Source organism: Carya illinoinensis, chromosome 9, assembly GCF_018687715.1.
Source record: "Carya illinoinensis cultivar Pawnee chromosome 9, C.illinoinensisPawnee_v1, whole genome shotgun sequence".
Classification (NCBI taxonomy): domain Eukaryota; kingdom Viridiplantae; phylum Streptophyta; class Magnoliopsida; order Fagales; family Juglandaceae; genus Carya; species Carya illinoinensis.
This window is the reverse complement of record NC_056760.1, coordinates 26,374,182-26,382,500: the sequence shown is the minus strand read 5'-3', so window position 1 is coordinate 26,382,500 and position 8,319 is coordinate 26,374,182. Positions and strand designations below refer to the sequence as shown.

The following is an 8,319-nucleotide window of genomic DNA, read 5'->3' as shown; positions in this document are numbered from 1 at the left end:
ATCGAGCGCACATCGAGCGTTCGACTCTGCCTGATTTCGCTCGAGCGGCCAATGTCTCCGCTCGAGCGATCTTCGTTTTTCAGCAACCTGCTCGAGCTCCCTGTCGAGCGGCAGTCGAGCGTTTGAATCTGCCTGAATTCGCTCGAGCGGCCAAAAGCCTCCGCTCGAGCGAACTTGTAAAATCTGCAATATGAAATTTTGCAAGCCATCAGCATCTTGCCAATGCTTAAACTTAACAGCTTCGTTATAGGACTGGGGTTCATGAAATAATGAAAGTGAAACAGAAAAAGATTGGTGAGAGGGAGAGAGATTTTTGTAAGTTATGTAATCATGAAGGGGATGAATTGTTGAGGAGGGAAGGAAGGGTTGAGAGGTTGCAAGCTGGCAATGATATTGATGGAGATAAGCAGGTTGGTTTCTATTTCTGGTGGACCTTCGAAGAGGGAAAGGGTCAAGATCAGGTGAGGGGGCAAGTGAGGGAACTGTGGGAGCAGTAGGTGAGGGAATGATGGAGGGGTCAGCTGCTGAGGAAGGTTCTTCAGATTGTAAGGGAGTGAGATTTTGAGTGGGATTTTGAGGAGTTTGGGGAAAGGAAAATATGTCATCTGGTAATGCAGGAGGTAAGACCAAATTATTTGGAAAGGATGATAGGTCATGGTCTGAGAGGGAACCAGATTTGAAGGGAAAAATGAATTCATGAAATATGACATTTCGAGAGATGAAGGTAGAGTGGGATTCAATGTCATACAGCTTATAGCCTTTGACATTAGCAGGGTAGTCCAAGAAAATGCAAGGTTTAGCTCTATGTTCAAATTTGGTCCTATTGGGTTTGAGTGTGCTAGCATAGTATAGACAGCCAAAGACCCTAAGGTTTGAGTATGAAGGTGGGGATGAGAAAAGCATCTCATATGGGGATTTATTGGAGAGTAGAGGTGTAGGGATTCTGTTAATGATATATGCTGCAGTCAAGACAGCATCTCCCCAAAATTGGATTGGTAATGATGCTTGAAAAAGAAGGGCTCGGGCAACATTCAAAAGATGTTGGTGTTTCCTCTCAACAACACCATTTTGTTGAGGGGTATACACACATGAGGTTTGATGAATGATGCCATGTGTTTTGTAAAAATCAAGCATAGCAAACTCAAGTCCATTGTCAGTTCTGATCTTTTTAATGTTTTTGTTGAATTGGGTTTGTATGAGATGGAAGAAAGATTGCAAGAGGGATCTTGTGTCTGACTTTAATCTCATTAAGAAAATCCAAGTCACTCTAGAATAATCATCAACAATGGTTAAAAAGTAATGAAATCCTTGAAGGGAAGCTTGGGAGTATGGACCCCATATATCACAATGGATCAAATCAAAAGGAGATGAACTACTTGAAACACTTGAAGGAAATGAAGGTTGTTTTTGTTTAGCCAAATGACAAACTGTACAATGAGATTTATCCTTGGACTTTACATTAGGTACACTGGAATGAATTAAATTCATTCTTTGAGAAGATAAATGTCCTAATCTAAAGTGCCATAGGTCGAAATCTTGATGTACAGCAGCTTGGTTGACTCGAGTTATACTAGATGGGCTTGAGGATGGGATGGTGGTGCTGTCAGGTGGTGAAAGCAGTAGGTGATAGAGACCAGCTTGGACTTTAGCAAGTCCAATCGTCATCCATGAAGAGAGGACCTGAATAAAACAAAGATCATTTGAGAAAAACAGACAAGTGTCTGGTCTTTGAGTGAGTTTACTGACTGAGATGAGATTGAAAGCAAATGAGAGAACACATAGGACATCAGTAAGAAGGAGAGAATCTGAGATTTTAACAGTGCCAATGTGTGTGACTTGAGCCTTTGTGCCATTTGGAAGTTGTACAAAGGCTTGAATGCAGCAGGAAGAATTAGTAAAAAATGAGGTGGAGCACACCATGTGATCAGTGGCTCCTGTGTCCATGATCCATGGTGTGTTCTGAATGATATTATGCTGATCTTGTGAAAGAGCAGTGAGTTTTTCATGACTTGTGACATTGAAGAGAGAGGGTTTATGAGAAACTTTAGAACTGAAAAAAAAATGGTGATTACCTGCTAGGTTGGAGTGGGATGTTGTTGAAGAAGCAGGTTCTGAGATAATTGGTGAGGGATGCACAGGTGATGGCAGGAGAGGTTTATTGTGTCCCGAGGTTAGCTGAGGGAATTGAGCATTTACAAGTGCCACAAGATGTTGTGCTTGTGCTTGAGAGAGGGTCAACTGAGAAGTACTTGGAGTAGGTGATGCTTGACCTGAAACAATAGTATGATCCACAATGGAACCACCAAAGGCAACCTGATTTGCAGAGTAAGCAACAGCAGCAGGTTTTCCAGAACCACCTCCAAACTTAGATTTGGTGAATTTGAAGGTGGGTGGAAAGCCTATTAGTTTATAGCACTTCTCCTTTATGTGTCCTATCTTTCCACAATGATCACAAACCAAATCTGTTTTGTCCTTTTTCTTTGAGAAGTTTTGATAAGTTAGTAAGGCAGATGGTTCTGTGGCAGGTACAACCATGTTTCTTGCTTGCCTTTGCCTCTCTTCTTGTAAAATAAGTGAGAAGGTTTTATCTAGAGAGGGCAAGGGGCTCAACAAGATAATTTGCCCTCTAACAGCATCATAGCTATCATTTAGACCCATTAGAAATTTATAAACATAATCCCTTTGCTGAACTTCACCAATATTCTTTAAAGCATCACATGTACATAAACCACAAGAGCAGCAAGGGAGGGGTCTATAACTATGCAGTTCTTCCCAAATGGCATTAAGTTGGGTGAAGTAGTCACTTACAGAAAGATGACCTTGAACTATGCCACTAAGTTTGTGTTGAAGGTGATATATCCTTGCTTCATCAGGCTGTGCAAAGCGCTCTTTGAGTTTATCCCATACCTGTTTAGCTGAGGTCATGAAGAACACATTAGAGGCTATGTCCTTGGAAACAGAATTCAAAATCCAAGCAAGTAGGATATTGTTGCATCGTAACCAAGACACATAAGTGGGATCTGCAAGGTCAGGGGTGGTAATGGTGCCATCCAAGAAACCTGACTTGTTTTTGATTGAAATGGAAAGAAGAAAAGATCTACTCCAAGAAATGTAGTTGGAGCCAGTCAAGGGTGGTGAAACAATGACAGTGTTTGCACTGTCACTGTGATGCAAGAAAAATTGGCTGTTAGGATCTTCTGTAGGAGAAGAAGATGAAGAAGAAGAGGTGGTCATAGCTTAATGAAAGGTGATCAAAAAATTGAGAAGGTATTGCAGGAAATTACTCCTGCTCTGATACCATGTTAAAAACTGTTGAAAACAGAAAGTGAAAATGAGAGGAAACAAATGAAGAACAGAGTTTGACACAGATTTGAGGAAGTTTGATTCTCATTGATCCTTTTGTCAATACAAAGGTCACATATATATACATTACAAAAAAGTAGAAAAGTAAAAGCTACTGAAAATCTAACTTTTGATTATCTACACAAGTACAAGCATCAATTCAGAACTTTTTATGCACAGCATGGTAAAGATCAGCTTTATGCATCGTGTCCCTCATACTTCTTTGTATGTAGCCATGCATTTCCTCAACTGTGTCATCTTCTTTTCTATGCCATCTCCTGTCTCCTTTTTGCTGCTGCTGCCATCTTTTTCTTTCCATGTATTGCAGCTTGCTTTATTAGCTTTATGCATCTCTTGAGTGTTGCAGTGTATTTCAGGCATGCTTTGGCTACTGTCCTTGTGCATTTCTTGCTTGCATTTTATCTTGTTACATTGCATTCTGTAAGAAAAAGCAATCAGAAATGAGAGTTGAGTGCATGCCAAGCCAGAGACAAAGCCCTACCCACCATCGATTTTAGCATAAAGACGTGCATAGATTAAACAGAAAAGGAAAATCCTCCAAATTAAAAAGTTGTAATTCATGAAAAAGTTGTATATACTCTCTACATTAAGGAAAACGAGGATGGATCCACCAGCACAAATCACTACCTTCTCTCAGTTCTCGCAGACATACAACATAGTGCTCTCTAATTCCAAAGCTCTCATTTTTCCTCCCTTCGTGGAGTTGTCCTCCCGCACGTTATTTCCCTCATCCTCGAGCAAGTATGCCATTGTTGGTCTTGGGCCTCAAGACCATCGACAGTGCTAGTCTCCTCAAAGAATCAAACTTTGGGTATGACCTTGTCATTGGAGTAATCGATATCGACATCTAGCCCAAACGTAATAGCTTTGATGACTGAGATCTTGGCCCTGTACCCTCCAAGTGGAGAGGCCGATGTGGTGCTGCAAGGACTTCCCTTTCTCCTACAACCGCAAGCTCATCGACGCTAAATACTTTTGCTCTGGCTTCGAGTCCACCAAAGGCAAAATGAACGAGACCAACGAGTTTCGTTCCCCTAGGGACTCGAACGGCCACGGGACCCATACCACCTCCATTTTTGCCAGCTACTATATCTTCCCGAACTCTACCCTTGGTTACGCAGGCGGAGTTGCCGCAACATGGAGATCTTTGAAGTCTGATTTTAGGCCTGATTCTTTCATGTGTTTTATTCCATAGAACTATAGCGTTTTGAGTATTAATGAAACAATTCATTCCTACCGTGCGTGGGGAGTCCCAAAGTGCAAAATGTAATTTTCCTATTGTTGGTGTTTATAAGATTACATTTGGGTAGTGAAATAATCTCATATATTTTGTGAATAGTAATAAAAAAGTAATGATAAAATATTAAATAGTAGTGAATCTAAAAACATTTCACCACCCAAACCAGTCCTAAGAGTTTGATTCAATGTCAGGCTCAAGTTGGATCGTCAGTAATTCATCTGTTACCCCATAATTTACTGTGATTTATTGGCTTTTACCTCTTTGACTGAATTCTACAAGTTGTGTGCCTTTTAATGTCAATGCATTTTCAAATAGGCATTTTCGTGAATCTATATGATGTTTTTTAGACTCTTTCAGGGCTATATTTCAAAGATATAAGATGGAACTAAAATTAATAATCACATATATTGGATCATTATCAATTAATATGCTTAACGAACTTGGAAACCGTATATAATGTTGAATGATGTAGAGCCCGTTGTTGCCACATGTAGTTTAGTTCCTTTCTGCGTCTATATTTGTTATTTGTGCATAACGAGACACATAAGAACATGATTAATATGGATCTTCTTTGTTTGCTATTCACATGCCAGTGGGCGCACGCGGGCACACATATGTTCTCTCATTTACTTTATGGCTTTAGATAGACACGGAAGAGCCATTAAGAGTTTGCTTCTTTTTTGGTGGATTTAGTATATGTATTGAGAAACAAAAAGAATTAATATTAACAAGGATTGGACCCTTAAGTCCGAACATGAATAGCATATTGTGTCGTCCATTTGAACCTTTGATTTGTTTGCAAGGGGGTTTTTCCCCGAGCCTAAGGCGCAGGAGCGTAGACCTAGATATAAGGAGCTGCCAGAGTTGGCCACGCAACCCCTCGGCCTACAAAGGGCTCCCGGCCCCAAAGGAAGGGGAACAAGAGAGAAGCCACGACAAGCCTTCCAAGTTTTCTCAAATAATAGCCTTTAAATAGTTGATTGCCACGTAGGCTTCACAACTTAATCACAATGTGACCGCACATCAGCCGATCCAAAATTTTGAGCCCTCGCCGACCTCCTCGCACGAAAACCATCCCCTCCTCATACCCTCGACCTCTATATAAGGTATTTCAGTTTGATTTCACCATTCATGGAGAAGAACCAGATCCTCCATCTCGTTTATTCTGGGAAGAACCAAACTGCTACCACACAAAACATTGCTGCTGCACGAAACCAAAAAAAAAAAAAAAAAAAAAAAAATCCTCACCATAGTCGGACAATGTTGTCTCACCCAAGTTCCATCACCCTCCACGAATATCGTTCTCCCCAAAATTTTTCGTCACCCACCCATAGCTTCTTTTACATTTTAAATCCTACAATTTTAGACATAAAATTGAATAGATTGATATGGGTAAGATTTATGCTTCATCACCCTTTGCTATCAGATTTTATATTTTTGGGTTTCCTGGAATGAGAAGATTTATGCTTCATCGCCCAATAGGAAACATCATATCCTTCATGCCACCGTTGTGAGAGCGGGTCGAAACTCTCTAGAGAGGAGATAGGCTTATTAGGGGATTAAGACTGAATGCATAAGAGGTGACGGTTGGCCTTGTGGTGTGACAAGTTGCTACATTATCGCGATGGAGTGGCTTGGCAACAGTAGTGAAGGCATGACCATGAGAGAGAGAGAGAGAGAGAGAGAGAGAGAGAGATGTGGATGGAGTGACTTACTAGCATTGACAAGAAACCTGTAATGGAGGGAGCAAGGTGGTTTGAGGGGTCCAATGAGAAATGAAAATTGCAAAAGAGAGTGCAAGAGAGGGATGGATGAAGAGAGAGGAAGATAAAGACTTACCAGCGAGGCAAACTTGATGTTGGACAATGAAGAGGATGGCGGCAACTATTGAGAGATGTGTGTGTGTGAGAGAGAGAGAGAGAGGCACTGCAGACGAGAGAGAAAGAGATAGAGTGAAACTTTGAAGCACAGATCCCTTTTTCTATCGTGAATGATTGGATACCCTTTTGTTTCCCATGTAAACGAGTGTATTTCAAATTTGGCGTAAAATCTGAAGTGGCAGCATATAAGTGGAAGGCTGTTAGACAAAGAAGAATAGCCCGACCCTGTTAAACAAAAAAGAATAGTCCAATCACTTAGAAGTGTTTTTGTGTTTGGAAATAGATTTCGTTCTAAAATTCTTATCTTTTTTTTTTCTAAACATAATTTAAACGTAAAATTTTTTAAACGAATCATTACAAAATTTTTAAACTAATCATTACAACTTTTGTAAACTTTTAAACAAAAAATAAAAAAACAATTCATTTTTTTCAAATATCCAAACAAAAATAATATTATAAAACTATATTCTAAAAATATTTTAATTTTATAATATTTTTTATTTAACTTTTTCTCTCTCATTTGTCAAAATCTAAAAAATACTCAATTCAAATTATCTCACTACTATTTATATATTATTTTACTACTATTCACAAAATTCTCACCTCATCTCACTCCTCAAATGAATCTTTAAGTTTGTTTCTTTTTTGGTGGATTTAGTTTATGTATTGAGAAACAAAAAGAATTATTAATACAAAAATTCTACGTACAATTACTTTTGTATACTCCTTATTTTTTTACTAATGTGATTAGCTGCATTATTTTTTTAATATAAAATAACTACTTTGATCAATCACATCAATGAAGTGTATAAAAAATATACAAAAGTGACTATATATAGAATCATTAGACCCTTAAGCCGAACATGAAGAGCATATTGGGTTATCCATTTAAACCTTTGATCTGTCTATATATGTCTCACCACGTTTGAGTTTTGTCTATTTGAAATCTTTCACTTGGTGATTCCTGCTAAAACTAATTTTTCGTTGTGGTCAGATGCTATTGTTATCTTTCTACCCATGATGTAATGGGAAAAGTAAATCACCTGTACTATTAATATTTTGATGATTCTTCTTTAGTGTTTGTTCATTCCATTTAGTTTGCTTGTGATATATATATGTAAATAGTATTGATATGGTTTGAGTTAAAATGTTTTATTAGATTTTAAAAAATGAGAGGAAAAAAATAGATGGACAGAGAGAAAAATGTTTGGACAAATTTAAATCAGCCCCCTATGCTATTTAGTAAAACCACAATCTCAACAATAAAAATTTAAGCATGCTGAGAAATAGCAATATTATAACTTAACAATAATAAAATCTTAATTTTGAAATGAATTCTAAATGAATTAAAATGGATTGATGTTGTGTTAAGCAGATTGACCAGTTATTAACCTGTTTATAAATCGTGTCTTAATGGATCAACCCATTTTGACCTGAACTTGTTAATTTCAAACCAAGAAGTTCAAACCTAAATCTACTAATTTTGTGTTGTGTTTATATTTAATTCACAGATTATATCACATATTACCACACCTAAATTTTAGCTTTACTTTAAAAATAAAATAAAAAACCACACTGGCAAGCACTCATTTTGTGTTGGTGTAAGTTTGCTGTGGAACAATACTCTTTTAAATCAACTGAAACTACGAGATTTTAATTCTGAAAAATATAACAAAACACAGAAAATTAATCCAAAGTTGAGAATAGATAAAAAGTATGACTAAATTTACCTTTTAAAAATTAAAATAAAAAATTATATTTATCATTATTTTAATTATCATTTTATCATTCCTAATATATATATTTTCCTTTATCATCTTGTCATCATTCCAAATG

At 37.7% G+C, this 8,319-nt stretch overlaps 1 long non-coding RNA gene across 1 annotated transcript; it reads right to left on the bottom strand.

Annotated features, from left to right (window-relative positions):
- Positions 1-5,723: 5,723 nt before the first annotated feature.
- Positions 5,724-6,556, bottom strand: LOC122277667. The gene is made up of 2 exons (XR_006229070.1): positions 6,443-6,556; positions 5,724-6,335 (listed from the first exon to the last, which is right to left on the bottom strand). It is a non-coding gene; the product is annotated as an uncharacterized LOC122277667 (long non-coding RNA).
- Between the last annotated feature and the right edge of the window lie 1,763 nt (positions 6,557-8,319).